The 16,566-nt window shown below is 30.8% G+C and overlaps 1 protein-coding gene across 2 annotated transcripts in view; it reads right to left on the bottom strand.

Moving 5' to 3' along the window:
* LOC141525843 (uncharacterized) overlaps positions 1–11,829 on the bottom strand; it is a 293,402-nt gene extending 281,573 nt beyond the window's left edge. For both annotated transcript variants that reach the window (XM_074240509.1, XM_074240511.1), the window contains exon 1: positions 10,991–11,829. The gene's annotated coding sequence lies outside the window, so the exon portion shown is untranslated. The remainder of the gene's footprint in view (positions 1–10,990) is intronic.
* Positions 11,830–16,566: the final 4,737 nt, after the last annotated feature.

Raw genomic sequence — 16,566 nt, 5'->3', positions numbered from 1 at the left:
AAATTTCAAAATGGCATGACTGATCAAATTGTAGCCGATGCCCTGACAAAAGAAAAAAAAAGATTTACTTATATTCTTCAATAACCATTTACAGATAAAAACTTCCGTCAATGTACTTGAAATGTTTTAGAAAGCTTTATTACAATTTATAATTTATATATTATTAGATTTCTCATCCACGGGATGATTATAACTCCTGGAATCATCCTTAGAATTTCTCGATGATACTCCAAATCAGATAATCCATTTTAAGCGTGCTGGTACTATCATGCAAGGTGGATGGCAAAAGCTATTGATAGTTTAAAAATATTCTTATTTAGAGGTAAATTTCGATTAACAGCACAAGAAACGAAAAATCTACAAGAAATTTGTATTTTTGTTGTTTTATTTTACATTAAAGTTTGGTTTACTTCAACTGCAAGTATTGCTCCGAATCAAGATTTAAAATTATTGTAAAAATTAATTCCATAGAAAAAATGGAATTCATTTGTCTCACTAGCTGCTACTCAAAAATTCTCTGATTATCATTGGTATTTAAGTGAAGAGCTGGCTACTCTAGCATTATGTGATGAAAATGTTTCAGTTGAAATTAAACGACAAATAGTTGAAGCAATGCAAGTAAGTTGAGAGAAGATAATAATTATCGAAAAACAACGCACAAATGCTGAAAATTCACTGGAAATCTTCTTAAATATAAATATAAGTAAATTTGTTTCTAAGAAACCATTGAAAACATTTGAAAAATTCGATTTGCCTTATGATTTTCTTGATAAAGATGTTCAATCGAGGCCAGACAGTAAGAACTATCAAGAAAGTTGAATTTCTACTACAAGTCGTAAAAGAGCATCGACAAAAATATCCAGACTGCAATTAAAAAATAACACTTTAAACGTTGTAGTTACATTGCTTAACTTTGTTTAAACAAGATAATATCCATTGACTTCTAAAATTTCCATAGATTAATAAATTGATAATTCCGTGAAATTTTCAAATATTAAATTCATTTAACTTGGGTCATGATTTTCTTATGGTAAATAAAATAATGAAGAAAAAAATTTAATTCGTAAGTATTTCTTCTTTTAACTTTATGAAAATATTAGCGTATTAGAACCAGTTTTAGTTATAAAAATAATTTTAAAGATAGTAATAAATGAATTTCTATCAGTTCTATAACTGTATAGTTAAAATTTTATCCATTTAGAAGTTTACGTTTGAATATCTTTAGAGACGCTATCTCTATGATAAAATTGTAGGAGACTTTTTTTGTAGAGCGTTGAATCTTCTACAAGAATATGCTATGGTCTTGTTTATATAAAGGTGCGAGTGCTAAGATATAAAAATTAAAAAAAAAAAAAAAGTTTTTTTCCTATGTTATTTCAATGGGAAATGGAAAGTTAGAGACAGGCACCTCTAAATACTAATATTAAGAGCTCCGCTTTGAACAGGCTTTTTTTCTCACCTTCCTGCAAGTTTTTAGCCTGTTTTTTCGTTGAAAAAAAAAAGTCGCCTCAAAATGACACACCCTAATGAACAGACATAGACAGGTCTGATCAGGTCTAATTTCAGGCCTGATCATACATGAACAGGTATGGTCAATCCAATTTCAGGTCTGATTATACATGAGAAGCTGGGTGGGCCAAAAAAATGACTATTTTTTTTGTTTACCCGTATGTTAAAAACGTATGTTGAACGTAGGCAACGTATTGCAAATGTGAAAAGAACCAATAATGGGTGAAAATCATAATATTAAAACTACTTTGTAACAGGTAAATCCTCAGCTTGTAAGCTCGCCGGAACCAGGGTCAATTTTTTTTTTTTGAGGAAAGATTATTCAGATAAATAATTAATTAAAAATGAACTTAATTGCCTTTAACAGTTGATTACGAAAATATAATTTAATAACAATAAAATAAATAAAGAGCAATGCAGTTAGTTCTTTTACAAAAAATAATTTAAACGAAATTTAAACCAAATAAATCAAATCGCGAACTAAGTGAACTCATAGCTAGCTCCCCCTTTCTGCTGACTTGGCGTCGTCCAGGAGTCTCTGACTATTTAAGTAGTTTTGATATTACTTATTTTCACCAATTATCGATTCTCTTTACATTTATAACACGTTAGGTACGTTCAACATACGTTATTAACGCCCATTACGTTCAAATGAAGATTTTAACGTCCAATACGTTGATTTTACGTTTCCCGAGTCAAAATTCGAGTTCCGTTTTAACCGTAAAAATGTACAAACTTTTTGAAGTCTAATATGCCGCTCAAAGTCAAGTCTGTTTTGACCGTACAAGAAGGTATCGGAGAATAAGTACGATTACACCAGACGTACGCAGGTCTGTTTTGACCGTAAATATTTCCAAAAGTATAATGTTATCATTATTAATATTATTATTATACTTGTCATCTTGTTGATTATCATTATCTTTCTTGCCATCTTGTAATTCTTAGGCGCGAAAATTCAAATTGATAAAAAACAAATTTTTATGAAAAGTTGACATTTAAAAATTAAAAATAAATAATAAGAAAAATAATAATAATATTGACCACAAAAAAATGGTTTTTTTTTTCAAAATTTGGAATTTGAAAAAAAAAATTATTCTATTCTAAATTAAGCTTTGTTCACATATTTTCACTGCACAAATTTAAAATATATAAGAATCGTAGGTAATTGTTTAGTTTCACGTTTTTAAAAGTAAACTAGTTGTCGCAATTTAAATATTAACTTGAATTTTACTCTGATAGAAAATCAGCAATAAAATTCATCCACTTAGCCTATCAATTTTCCGTAATTTGTAGGCGCATAAAACTGCACTAATGATGTTTTTGAGCTCTTCGAGCTCAAAAATACAATTTGTGTGTTATTTTGAACTCTTCGAGCTTAAAAGTCTGATAGAAGAATCATAGAACAAAATTCTTTAAATTTTCAAACCGCACTAACTCTTCAAAAAATCAACCGATTTTCACGCGGTTGGCAGAATTTGACGCCATTTTTTTAGTTTCGTGATGAATCTTCAAGTTTGAATTGATAAAACTAGGAAATTTGGGGTAATTCCAAAAAAACACTTTTTTTGGTTTTTTTTTGTTCATGATACATGTATTTGAGCTCAAATCAGCTTCGAGATCAAAAGTCCGATGGAAGTTTAATAAAACACTATTTGTTAAAATTTCAAACTGTCATAACATTGAAATGAATCAATCTATTTTTACGCGATTTGCGGCAGTCGATGCAGTTTATCATGTCCTTTAATAGAATCGACAACAAAAATTTTTTAGCTTGAAAATTTTGGAGTAATTCCGAAAAAAATACTTTTTTCGGTTTTCTTTTCGTCACGATATCTCTCGAACGAATTAACCGATTTTGACCGGATTAGCGGCGATCGACGTGGTTTTTTAAGGTTGAGAGCTGGCTAGTTTTTAAAGTACATTGATACAGCTGCTTAAAAGTTATTCCAAGAGAACCACTTTAAAAAAAAATTTTTTTTCAGAATTTTTTTGAGATTTCTCGAAATGTATCGGCCCGAATAGGTTCAAATTGGATCCAAAATCTAAATTTGACTAAGTCCTTGCAAATGGCATGAGCTGCTGAAAAATCGGTCGAATCGTTCAAAAGTTATCAAAGGTTTACACACACACACACACACACATACACACACACAACATCGCGGGGATCATCAGGAAAGCTTCCTGTCATCCTAAAACGTCGAGATCTGATGAGAATTTGATTTTTGCAAAATATATATATATTAGGGTGTGCCAAAATGTAACTTCCGTGGAGGACCTTTTAAAATTGGAATTTTGAGTTCCGCTTTTAACAGGGGCTGTGTTTGGGCGTTTCCTGAGATATTTTGAGCGTAAATTTGATTTTCATAGAATTTTTTAACTGGAGCTTAGTTAGGGCACTTCCGCTGAAAATTCAAATTTTCGCCGGAAGTGCCCAATTAAACCTCCTGCTAAAAAATTCTATAGAAATAAAATCTATCGTCTTACCCCAAAATATCTTAGGAAAGGCCTAAACACAGCTGATTTCAAAAGCGGAACTGAAAATTCCAATTTTAAAAGGTCCATCAAGGAAATTACATTTTGGCATATATATATATATATATATATATATATATATATATATATATATATATATATATATATATATATATATATATATATATATATATATGTGTTCTTTTTTTTCAACTTATTTTTTTTTTCGGTCTTGTAATGGAGTGATCGTTACCCGTTAAAAGCCTTTTTATCCGTACACATTTAATTTTCGACGGATTACAGAGCACTGTGATCTTAGGCCCTCGTAGGCATAGTTCGAGACTAGTAAGTGAGTCCTCCAGGTGGATGTGTCGGCGTAGTGAGAGTGGGGAGAGCAGAGGAAGAAAAAACGCACCAACAAATTTTGGAAGAGTTATTGTAACTGAGCAGTCCAGCTAAACACCTTGCGAAAATTCTTCAACTCAGATAATTATTTTATTTCGCTCGACCAAAGTGGAACGAAGCGATAAAACTTGATTAATTTGATGCTTGCTAGGCCATCATGTCAGCTTATTTGAATTTATCTTGAATTGTAATAAATTCTAATGCCGATTTGCAGTTACAGGTAAAATAATTGCCAAGGAGTATGCGACGCGACGCGGTGACTGGACTTTTTGTCGCCAAGCCGAATACCTCACCGAGGAACAATTTTTGTACGAGTATCAAGACAAGGAGTAGCAGCTCGTCGAGGGATTGCAAATAAATTCATTCAAAACCCCAGGCACAAATCTTATGTCTGAATAATTTCGCGGTGGTGCGGTATCAACTAGGCCCTTATCTTGGCTGAAGGTTATCGCCATTTGGCGTTCGGTCACAATCAATAGTTTTATTAAAATATTTAAGAATCAATTTAACAAAATATTTAAGAATAAATTTTTTTAAAAATGTTAAAGAATAAATTTAGTAAAATACTTAAAAAAACATTTAAAAAATTCTAAAATAATTTCAGTAAAATATTTAGAAAAAAGTCCGGGATAAAAATCAGACTAAAATTGAGAATGAATTTAAGAACAAGTCAGAATTGAATCACTCAATATTTAATTGATAATACCAGGAATTATTTCGGGTTATTAATTAAACACATAGGCAAAGTCTGGATTAATTTTACTAAAAATTATTTCAGTTTGTTAATTCATGATTTCGGTGTCACGTGAAAAAATTGTTCTCTAGTAATTGCGTCTGAGTAAAATCAGTTGAATTTCGTGTAGATTAAAATTAGTGGAATAGTTCAGTAAAAAAATTCAGTAAAATCATGAGAAATAAAATTTAATTAAAAACAAGAAATAGTTCAATAAATAATTTGGAATAAATTTTAATCTTTTAAAATAAAATAAAAGTAAAATTAAAATTAGAAAATAATTGTTAAAATGGTCGTTAAAATTATTTAGCTAATAGTAGTAAATATAACACTTGTCAATTTCATCAGAGAAAGAAATCGACAAAAGTTTGGGAGAAAGTCAGCCATCTTGTCTCGCGCTGAAACGCTGAGTAGAAGATACGCAAGATCGAGACTAAAATCTCAGTGCGTTGTAAGTAGAATATAATTTCCAGTTCTCGAATAAAATAAAATGAATCCTAGGTTTTCGAGCAACACAAAAGAAAGTAAAATAAAATAATTTAGATGAAATAAAATTTACTCAGTTACTCAGAGACAATGGTAATAATTAAGGTGAAGATAAATCAAATAAGACGATTGATGATTTCTTAATTTTTAAAATAAGTCAAACAAAATAATTCAAAAATTTTAGTAAAAGTGAATTCGGACAACACAATTTATAAAATTAAATTAAATCAATTTTATTAAAATTAATTTATAAAATTCTGGTTAAAATAAAATTATCAGAAGTAAATTTAATTGAAAAACAAAATGAAATTCTCAGACGCAATGAACATTTTGTCAGCAGATTATTAAGACCTCCGTCGTCAGATTTTATTCTATTCATTTAAGATACGAAGACCTTTTGTAATTAAATATTTATTGTTGTATTATTAAGACAAAAGCAATAAATTAGTTAAGAATTTTAATGTCAGATTTGGATGTAGATAAATGGGGATAAATGGATTTAAGTAAATTAGTAAGTCCGATTTTAATGAGGAAACTAATTTATAGTGGATGGAAATTTAACTGGGGAAAATTGATTTTATAATATCTCGGAAAATTAATTAAGAAAATCTCGAAAAAATTTAATTTGTAAAATTTTGGGAATGTTAGTTCTTGAGGTTGAATAAATAATATTGAGTGAGCGAGTGAATACCATTACAGTGTTGCCTAGGGATTCATGATATCCTCCTCTGTTTCCTGGGCACACTTAGAAACCTGTGCATAAACGCCCAGGTGAGGGTGCAAAGGGAATAAGTTAGAAAGCGCTGTATAGACGCTCCATATGAGGGTACTGTTGGGAATAGCAACTTTGATAAAAACCGTTGCGTAAACGAGAATAAGGCTTAGATTTAAGGGTTAATTAATTGTAAGGGGTTTTATTATTGTAAATGGGTTGATTAATTAAATAAAATAAGTTTGAAAATGAATTTCATTTGATGATTTTTTGTTTCTTTCCTAGCAATCTCTCACGACCGTATAGAACTAATCCATGCTCTGGTCAAGTTTCTGGATACTGTGTATAAAAATCCAGTAGCTTCAATGATAAAGATTTTGTAATTTCAGATTCTTATCGAAAATCTTTTTACCGTTTCATCTTAAAAAAAAAATAATAAGTTAAGAAAATAGTGATGGATCATACAAAAAAAGATATTTTTTATAATTTAAAGCAATTTTCGATAAAAATTTGAAAGATATATATATATATATATATTGAAATGAAATTTTAATTCTACCAACAATCAAAATTTTCTTATTAAGACTTGCGGATTCGCTGGAGACCTAATAAGTTTGCTTATAATTAATGAGACAATACCGTGTAGGAAATTTATCCGCTAAATTTCTGATAACACGACCTGCGGTAACGGAGAAATTTTTGGCGTTGATACTTGTCTTTTGCGTAGAGACCCGCGAAAGAACTCAGACTCGGCCAATATAACCAACTTTATTTACTTACATAAATTCCAGTAATGTTTTGGTGACCTTGGGTGGCTTCTTGGTCGCATGTTCGAGGTGGCGGGTGATTATTATGTAATAATTATACTTATTTACACCGGTATATTTAATTAACAAGTATATTCAGATAAATCAAATAGAAGATAGTAACAATAATAACTACACTGATTATAATAAATTTAGTTATGAACCAGTAATGCACTTAAAACTAATGAATCGACAGCTAGTGCCTAGATACAGAGAATCGGTAGTGAATACCTAGATATTATGTGATTTATAATCTTCTATATATATATATATATATATATATATATATATATATATAAGCGAAATACCACTCACTCACTCATCACGAGATCTCCAAAACTATTCGCCCGATTGACTTGAAATTTAGCATACTTACTCCATTCGTGATGTAGACGCTCACTAAGAACGGATTTTACGCAATTCCTAGCTATAATGAATTATTCGTCTACCATCACGTATTCTACTCCCTCCCCTCCCTCTCATTCTTCCCCTCCCCTCCCGTGACTTCTTCCCCCTTCCCTATATCTCTCTCTCTTTTTTTTTTTTTAGAAAATGTCATTTTGATTCGCCAATCTAAGAAACCCTTCAAGTGGCACCCATCAATTATAGAACTCACCCCCCCTCCCCCAGCGCAACCACCCACGCTAATCAACCGTTGCCATGGTTACCGTTGCCATGGATACCGTTGCCATGGCTACCGTTGCCATGGCTACCGTTGCCATGGTTACCGTTGCCATAGTTACCGTTGCCACGGTTACCGTTGCCATGGTCACAGTTGCAATGGTTACCGTTGCTAAAACAACTGTTAAAATGAATAAATTGTAATAATAAATTCGGTTGTAAACTAAATTCAGAGGAATGATTAGAATAAAAGTAGAAAGTTATTAAATATTAATATTCTATACAATTATTATTCAACAGTATTATTCTACACAATGTTAGGCAAATACATGGATTTTCATCGATTGATTGTTGGGACAGTAGGAATTCATAATCATACTTTTTTTAAGAAAGAATAGCTAAATCATTAATAACTGAAATAGCTAATATGTATTGAAATGATCATAAAGGATAAACTCCATTATATCATAAAACAGATAAATATAACATAAATATTAATGTTGATATTGTTAAATGATTATACTGATTTAAATGATTAAAAATAAAATGGTAAATTGTGTGTGATATATATAGGAGCTGTTCTATAGATAGATTGACTCATCACGATATCTCGGGAACCATCGGACCTAGAAAATTGAAATTTGGTAGGAATTATACTTTTGCCCTGTAGAGGTCAGCTAAGAACAGATTTTAAAAAATTCCACCCCCAAAGGGGTTCGCGGGGGCGTTAAGAATGAAAAACTCCAGTTTTTAAACTGTAGCTCCTATCAACTCCAATTTTGGTAGGAATCTTTTGTAACAGATGTAGAAATAATCTATAAACAAATTTCACGATATCTCACCTCACAGAGGGTTGCGGGGGTGGGTATTAACAATCAAAATTTTTTATTTCCAAGCTATAACTCCTACAGACTCCAAATTGTGTAGGAATTTTCTATAATAAATGATGAAAAAATAATTTATCAATGAATTTTACGATATTCTACCCCAAAGAGGATTGTAGGAGCGTTAATAATAAAAAATTCCCGTTTTTAAACTATAGCTCCTATCGACTCTAAATTTGGTACGAATCTTCTGTGAGAGATGTAGAAGAAGTCCATGGGAAAATTTTACGATAGCTCATCTCACAGGGGTTTGCGAAGGTGGGTGCTAACATCAAAAATTTTTAATTTCCAAGCTATAGCTCCTATAGACTCCAAATTCTCATTTCAAATTTTTTTCTTCGTGTTAATTATTATTCATTTTTGAAAAAAAGGCCACGCAAACATTATAGTGATTGCACATTGAAAGTTACAATGAATATTAGCTGGAATAATTTCATAGATAAAAGGTATATGCTTATTCGATGAAATTTGGAATTTGTGAAAGTCAAAACATGACTCTAATCAAATTTTAAGTTTAGATCGAAAAATACAATTCTATAATTGCCCAGCGAAGCGGGCGGGTAACAGCTAGTATTAATATAAAGATAATTAGTGTGTAAGGGATCGACAGCTTGTGTCTTGTTTGTCGGTAGTAAATACCTAATAATTGAAATAATTGTGTTGTATATACTATGACTGACGAGGTCGAAGTGCCGGTCGATGCTCCAGTGCGTCGGGTATTCGGTTTTTCCCCTACTTTTCCCTTACGGCGCCTAAATATCGACCGAGTTCGATTAGGATAGTACTATTTTCAAGAGAATGCCGCGCAGCTGATCAAGTGGACAATTTATATTGTCTCAATATATACATATATATATATACATATATATATATATATATATATATATATATATATATATATATATATATATATATATATATATATATATATATATATATATATATGTCGGAGAGTAAAGTACAGTGGAGTATTTTCTGACGAAGCGATGAGAATATTCTTTAGGATATTTCTATTTCTTAGTTATTTTAAGAAATGTAATGTTACTTTAATATTTTGTAAAATAAGATATAACTAAAATGTTTTATTGCGGTAGGCTTAGGCCTAGGTAGGCACATGGTTGTCAACGTAGTCGGGATCCCAGGACGATAGGGGTATCACAAAATTAATAAGTAAAAGAGAAATGTGCAGCAGGCAGACTATTTGAGAATAGTTTTTGAAAAGACAGTCTTGCTTTGAGATCGAAATCGAACGGACGTCCTGGTGATCGCGAATTCGTTATTTCCTAAGTCTCGGTCTATCGCAAGATATTGTTAATATTGTTTGCGGCCTGAATTAACTTAACCTTGTACGAGTTTATCTACTGATTCGTAATAATTGATCTTTTAGTAATTGTGAATATGAATTAATTGTAATAATAAAAATGAGTGAATCACAAAATACCGAATCCCCAACAATAACTCTTGCCTCTCTGACATATATATGATATTGTTCACCTCAAAATTGTGTAGATAATTATTTTTTCATTGAAGTAAAATATATTTTAAATAATGTACTGAGCGAAATTATATTTTAAAGCGTACTTTCGATCAATATTACCTATTAATCAAGCTCATGGCAATAATCAGATCATAATTACTCAAGATATTGAATTAGAATCTTAAAAACATTCAATCTTTTTGAAAATGAGATTAAATACTTAACTTAATTGCATTGGATACAACTCAAATATAAGTACTGATCTTCCAACTTAAAAAATATACAAAAGTGGAATCGAGTTTATCATAATTAAATCTACGATAAATAGATTATAATTGAAAAAGAACTTTAAAATACGTAAAAATGTAAGTTATTCCATCATTTTTAATTAGTGATTTATAATATAAAAATCATAGTTGATAATTTCTGAAAGTATGTGAAACAAAGCTTATCTAAATACATAACAAAAATAATTTTTTTAGTTATAGTACTGACAACAAACATGTGTTACTTAACGTGCACTTAATACAATCAAAAATGGAAAAAGTAGAAGAACTGAAATGCTGTAACTACGCAATGAAGCCAATGTCAATCAAAATTCTAAAAAATGTGTACTGACTATGTAAGTGGATGGTTTAATTTTAAACCTTATAACCTAAAATGTTCTTCAAGGCTGGTTAGTGAAATTTAGTTGTTAAGGGTTTGATGGAAATGCAATTGTAATTTTTAAAGTTAAATATAAGTAAATGCCAATACTATGTAGCACAATTAATTAGACATTGATAAACGGCAGGGTATACATGTAGGTGTATATGTACATATACATATTTTCATTTATGTATATGTATATATATACTTTCAATGATTTATTTGTTTATATATTACATTTTTCTTCTAATCAATCAATTCCTTTTTTAGTCTTAAGAATTTTCTAAATCAGAACACCAAAAATTGAATGTCTGTCGACAAAAACAAAACGAATTAGATATGACACTTTCATGATATCGGTATTTTCATTTACAAAGTTATTAATCTGAATCTACTCCTTACTAATCACTGAATTATTTTGTAACTTCTTATATATCGCTTCCTCTTTAAACACACAATATGCACATAAGGTATACAAACATTTAACTAGTATCATTGTATTTCAATACAGTGATCAATTAACACTTTGTTTTTCGATTGTCAATTTTTTTATTAAATCAGAATAGTTTCGTCTATTTTATGTCAAAACTTGAGATAGAAAGCCTATCGATAATACTGATTAATTTAATGAAAAACGAATCTACTAGTATTTATAGAAAGTTTGTAAAATACACGCTTAGAATACATCCATTTGTTTATGTCTTTAAGCTTCGGAAAAATCAATTTATTTGTAAATAACAGAGAGAATTCATAAGCGTATCAAGTTAGATGAAACAAAAAAAAACTGTCAGAAACTACACCAAATTATGAAAAAACAAATATTAAACTAATTATAATTGTCAACATCGGTAAAAGTCACAATTATAGTGGTCTATGTAGATAATTTCATTACACATGCTGACAAAATATGTTTTATATTAGATAGAGTTGAATAACTAAGAAAAGTTTGAGGTATACAACCCTAGCAACACGTAACTTTTTTATTGTTGATTAACACATTTGCTCACTCACACACATAATCCTTCTCTTTTGTATTATTTCAACCAGTGTTATAATCTTACACCCTTAACACTCGTAACCCGCTTCATGACTACGATCCGCCACTATCGAAACTGCCCCTTTTCCTCCACCTTTCCCTCTTCGACACTCTCTAGTACATTTAGTCAATATTTGTGTTATACTCGTGACTGCTGACCTTTCATCTTTCCACGCTACCAACTTTATTGAAAATACTACCAACATTTTGAATCAGTCGAGAAGTGAATCGTCCATTATAATCAATTCTCCGAGCTTGAAATATCTTTTATACATTTTGAGTTCTTCATACTTAAAAATTCAAGAGCAGCTAAATAGAACCCTTTTCTGAAAATTAAAAAATATATTTTGAAAATTTTGACGAATAGGAAAATTGAAAAGAAATTTTCTTTAAATTTTTATTAATTGGATACTTTTGAAAAAACTCGATCGATTGACTTATAAATCCAAAATTTGATCAAATGTGTCTCAATAATTTTTTTTCATAATTATATTGTAGGTCTCAATCACGCAATCGATGTATTTTTGAAATGTCGTATGACGAAAGGCCATAGCGGGATGAGAAGGGTAAATTTTAAAATGCTTTTTCTAAAAATTTAAATGATTTCCTGTGAGTGTGTAGGTTCGTTCGAAACATTGAGATCCTGAAAACTTCAGGTTCTAATTGAAATCAGTTTTGAAAACTCAGTATATCATATTGACAATACAGAACTTCTTTCCGTTGTCGTAATTCACTGGATTTTTATAATGGAAACTTTTGTTTTGGATATTAATATCATCGATATGTGGGGCTAGAATTTTCATAGACGCCATCGACCGATTTTGAGGTTAACTACTTCATAGCTAAGAGAGTTACTTTATCTTTACTTTTCAATTTCTGCTGTGACACACTTCGCTCAAAACTATAAATCCACCCAGATAAAGCGTCTATTTTAAGCCTCGCAAATTTTTCAATTCAATTTGCTTGGCTAAAAATTGTTCTATTTCCCAATTCAAGAAAAACATACACTTAGATTATTTAAGAAATTCATTCATAAAGAATCAAAAACTTTTTAAGATCAAATTCTTCTTCGGTTTCATCAAAATTATTTAATCTTAATTTAATTAGTTTTAATATCATAGATTAAATATTTTTCTAATTTAGAACGAGAGATCTAATTTCAAATCAAGATATAAATCTGTTTTTCCGAAAAAATTTTTTGTACTTACCGCACTAACATGGACCACTTTGACTTTAGAAGTTAATGTCTCCAATCTAGATTGTATAGTCTTATTCCAAACTTGGCGTCCAAATAACATGCAAGTCATGATGACTTCTTGAAGAAGTTTTTATATATTTTAACGATCTTATTTTTAAAATATCATAATAGAAAAGTCCACAATTGCACAAATGACCACGTCCGTAAACATCTACTGTTCCTTATTCCATTACAAGCTGAAAAGGAAGTCGTTAGTTTATTGGTCACCTCTATTATTTATTGAGGGCGCTACTAGATTTTTATTCACAGTGTCCAGAAACTGGACCAGAGCATGGAGTAATTCTACAGGGTCGTGAGAGATTGCAAGGAAGGAAACAAAAACCATAAACAAAAATTAGGAAAACGGTTGATCCTGAAGGCCATCCCTGCAACTTCCCGCTACTTTCGTAATTAAGCGCTCAAAATTGCACTTAATATGTTTTCGAGCTCTTCGAACTCAAAAATCTAATTTTCGTGAAGTTTTGAGCTCTCCGAGCTCAAAAGTTTGATAGGAGTTTAATAAATCACTATTGTTTGAATTTTCAAACCGCAATAACTTTTGAATGAATGAATCGATTTTCACGCGGTAAGCGGCATTCGACGCAGTTTTTCAAATTCTATGATATGCTTTTAAACACAAATTGATAAGACTAGAAGTTTCGGTGGAATCCGAAAAAAACCTTTTTCGTCGATTTTTTTCGTCAACGATAACTCACGAACGAGTCAACCGATTTTGACCGGCTTGGTGGTAATCGACGTGGTATTTTGATGTTCAGAGCTGATAAGTTTTTGGAATTGATCGGTCCAGCCGTTTGAAAGTTATTAAAAAAAATCACATTTGAAAAAATTTTTTTTCGTAGTTTTTTGAGATTTCTGAAAATCTACTGGTCCCAATCGGTCTAAATCATATTGAAAATCTAAGTTCAGTCATGCCCTTTTGATTGGTGTCAACCGCGATAGAATCGGTCAAGCCGTTCAAAAGTTATGAGAGGTTTTCATATACCCCCCCCCCACACACACATTGTACATATTACAAAATGGAGATTAATTTAAGCATACTGACATAATGGCCTAACAAGCATTAAATTAATAAAGTTTCATCGCTTCGTTCCACTTTGGTCAGGCGAAATAAAAATAATTACCTGAGTTGAAGAATTTTCGCGAGGTGTTTAGCTGGACTGTGCGGTCACAATAACTCTTCCAAAATTTGGTGGTACGTTCCTTTCTTCCTCTGCTCTCCCCCCTCTCACTACGCTGACACCAGCACCTTGAGGACTCACTTACAAGTCTTGAACTATGATTACGAGGGCTTAAGATCACAGCGCTCTGTGATCCGTCGATAATTAAATGAGTGCGAATAAAAGGGCTTTTAACGGGTATCGATCTCTCCGTTACAAAACAATTACTCTCTCTGCTCTCATCGTGCAGTACTATTATAACAAACATTAGATTTTTTGATAATTTGTTCTTTTTGACTTTCCGCTAAGAAAATTGAAAATTTTTAAAAATCGGGAAGTTATTTTTTTTACCCCGTTTTCTGAAAATCGAGTTTTCATCAGATCTTAACATTTTGAGGTCCTAGGAAGCTACCCTGACTATTCCCGCGATGCTGTATGTGTGTGTGTGTGTGTGTGTGTGTGTGTGTGTAGACCTCTCATAACTTTTGAACGGTTGAACCGATCGATTTTAAAAACTAATCAGCTCTTAACCTTGAAAAAGCACGTTGATCACCGCCAATCCGGTCAAAATCGGTTGATTCGTTCGAGAAACATCGTGAACGAAAGAAAACCGAAAAAAGTGTTTTTTCGGAGGTACTCCGAAATTTCTAGTTTGACCAATTCATACTTAGGAATTCTTTATGAGGATTAAAAAACTGTGTAGAATTATATATTCATTTATAAACCATTAACGTCTATTCTGCGTAATTTTGTACAACAAACTACAAAGCCAATCAAGGACGAAGGACCATCTTTGCAGTAAAATTTGTAAGTAATTAAAACAAGTTAACTGGCACACGTGAAAACTTCTGTCCGTAAAATAATTAATCTAAAAAACAAAGACAATCACAAATACTCGGGAGAGGAATATCCCAGAGCAGTGAACCAAAATATAACGAAATCTAGGCGATTATTCTTTATCCGTGAGGTTTAGTGGCCTAAAGAATTAAATTTTTCAAAAAAGTAAAAATTTTGTGTTTTAGGATATATCAGATATAACGCGGCTTGTCACGACGATAGCGTCGCCAATTTACATCGGATCTTTACCAAACTCAACATAATTATTCTACAGATAGATACCGAAGTCAAGTTCGTAGATGAGCTTAATCGGTGAAGTAATTTAGAAATGCCAGGATTTTAAAATTTTCGAAATCATAAGAATTCATATTTTTTCACTTTTTTACTCGTATAACTTTTGAATGGGATAACTTATCGAATTTCTGTAAATTTTATCTGAAAGCTCTTTAAATAAGCTTCAATTTGAGTATCATATTATATTTATAGTCTTAAATCATGGTCTATTCCACTATGCTATATATGAAAATTGCTGTTGCACTCGTTTAACCAAATGTCATCCAAAACTTATCGTTGTGGTTTGAAAATTTAAAAAATCGTTCTCTATGAAACTTCTATCAGACTTATGAGCTTGAAGAGCTTAATATCTCTGTAATTTTTAATTCAAAGAAAGAAAATTTTTGAAACAAGTCATCAAAATAGGTAATGTTTGATCATTAAAAAAATATTGTAATTATTCAGTAAATTATGACAGAATACTTTGTATGTAAATGTCATATTCTTTCTTACCCTCACGGTTTTGGAAATGCCGTAAAGATTCGGTATTTATATGGTATAAATGCTGAATGTTTACCGTAATACTCCAATTATTTTGGCCAGTTTTTTCGCTGAATTATAACAAAAAAATTACGGAATAAATTCAAAATGTTTACGGCAATAACATACGAAAATTATGGTGTATTAACAGCTTTCAAACCGTAAATGTACCGCATATTTACTGTATACTTACGGTACTATTGCAGTAAAATACCGGAAAAGAAGGTCCCTACCAGAAGGTATTACCGGTAAAATACCGAAATTATGCTGCTTTACTACGTTTACTAAAAAGCTTAAATTTTTTTTTTTAATAATATAAATAATCACGAATAATTTTTATGAGGTCAACAAATTAATTTCTTTATTATCATCATCATTATTATTATTATTATGATTTTTTTTCAGTTTATTTAATGATTTTTCTTATAATTAATTTTTTTTTACGATAAATTTTAAAATTAACAATCTGAATTGATTGAATCGTGTTCCTCAGTATCCTTATTTTTCGAGGAACGATCATTTTTTAAAGTGTCGCTGATCCACTGCCTCATAATTAAAGCAGCGTTATTTCTATCAGTATTGTTTAATTTTCTAATTTTTTCCATGGTTAAACATAAATCTGAAAGCTAATAAAATTTATTTTGTTAAATTTTCGGTACGAACTATTTTTTCGGAAATCCATTCGCTTTATTTCATAAAGAGCAACATGTAA

The sequence above is a fragment of the Cotesia typhae genome, unplaced genomic scaffold (genome assembly GCF_013202065.1).
Source record: "Cotesia typhae breed Kobodo isofemale line unplaced genomic scaffold, CoteBio_Ctyphae contig_27, whole genome shotgun sequence".
NCBI lineage: Eukaryota > Metazoa > Arthropoda > Insecta > Hymenoptera > Braconidae > Cotesia > Cotesia typhae.
This window is presented reverse-complemented; position numbering and strand designations above follow the sequence as displayed.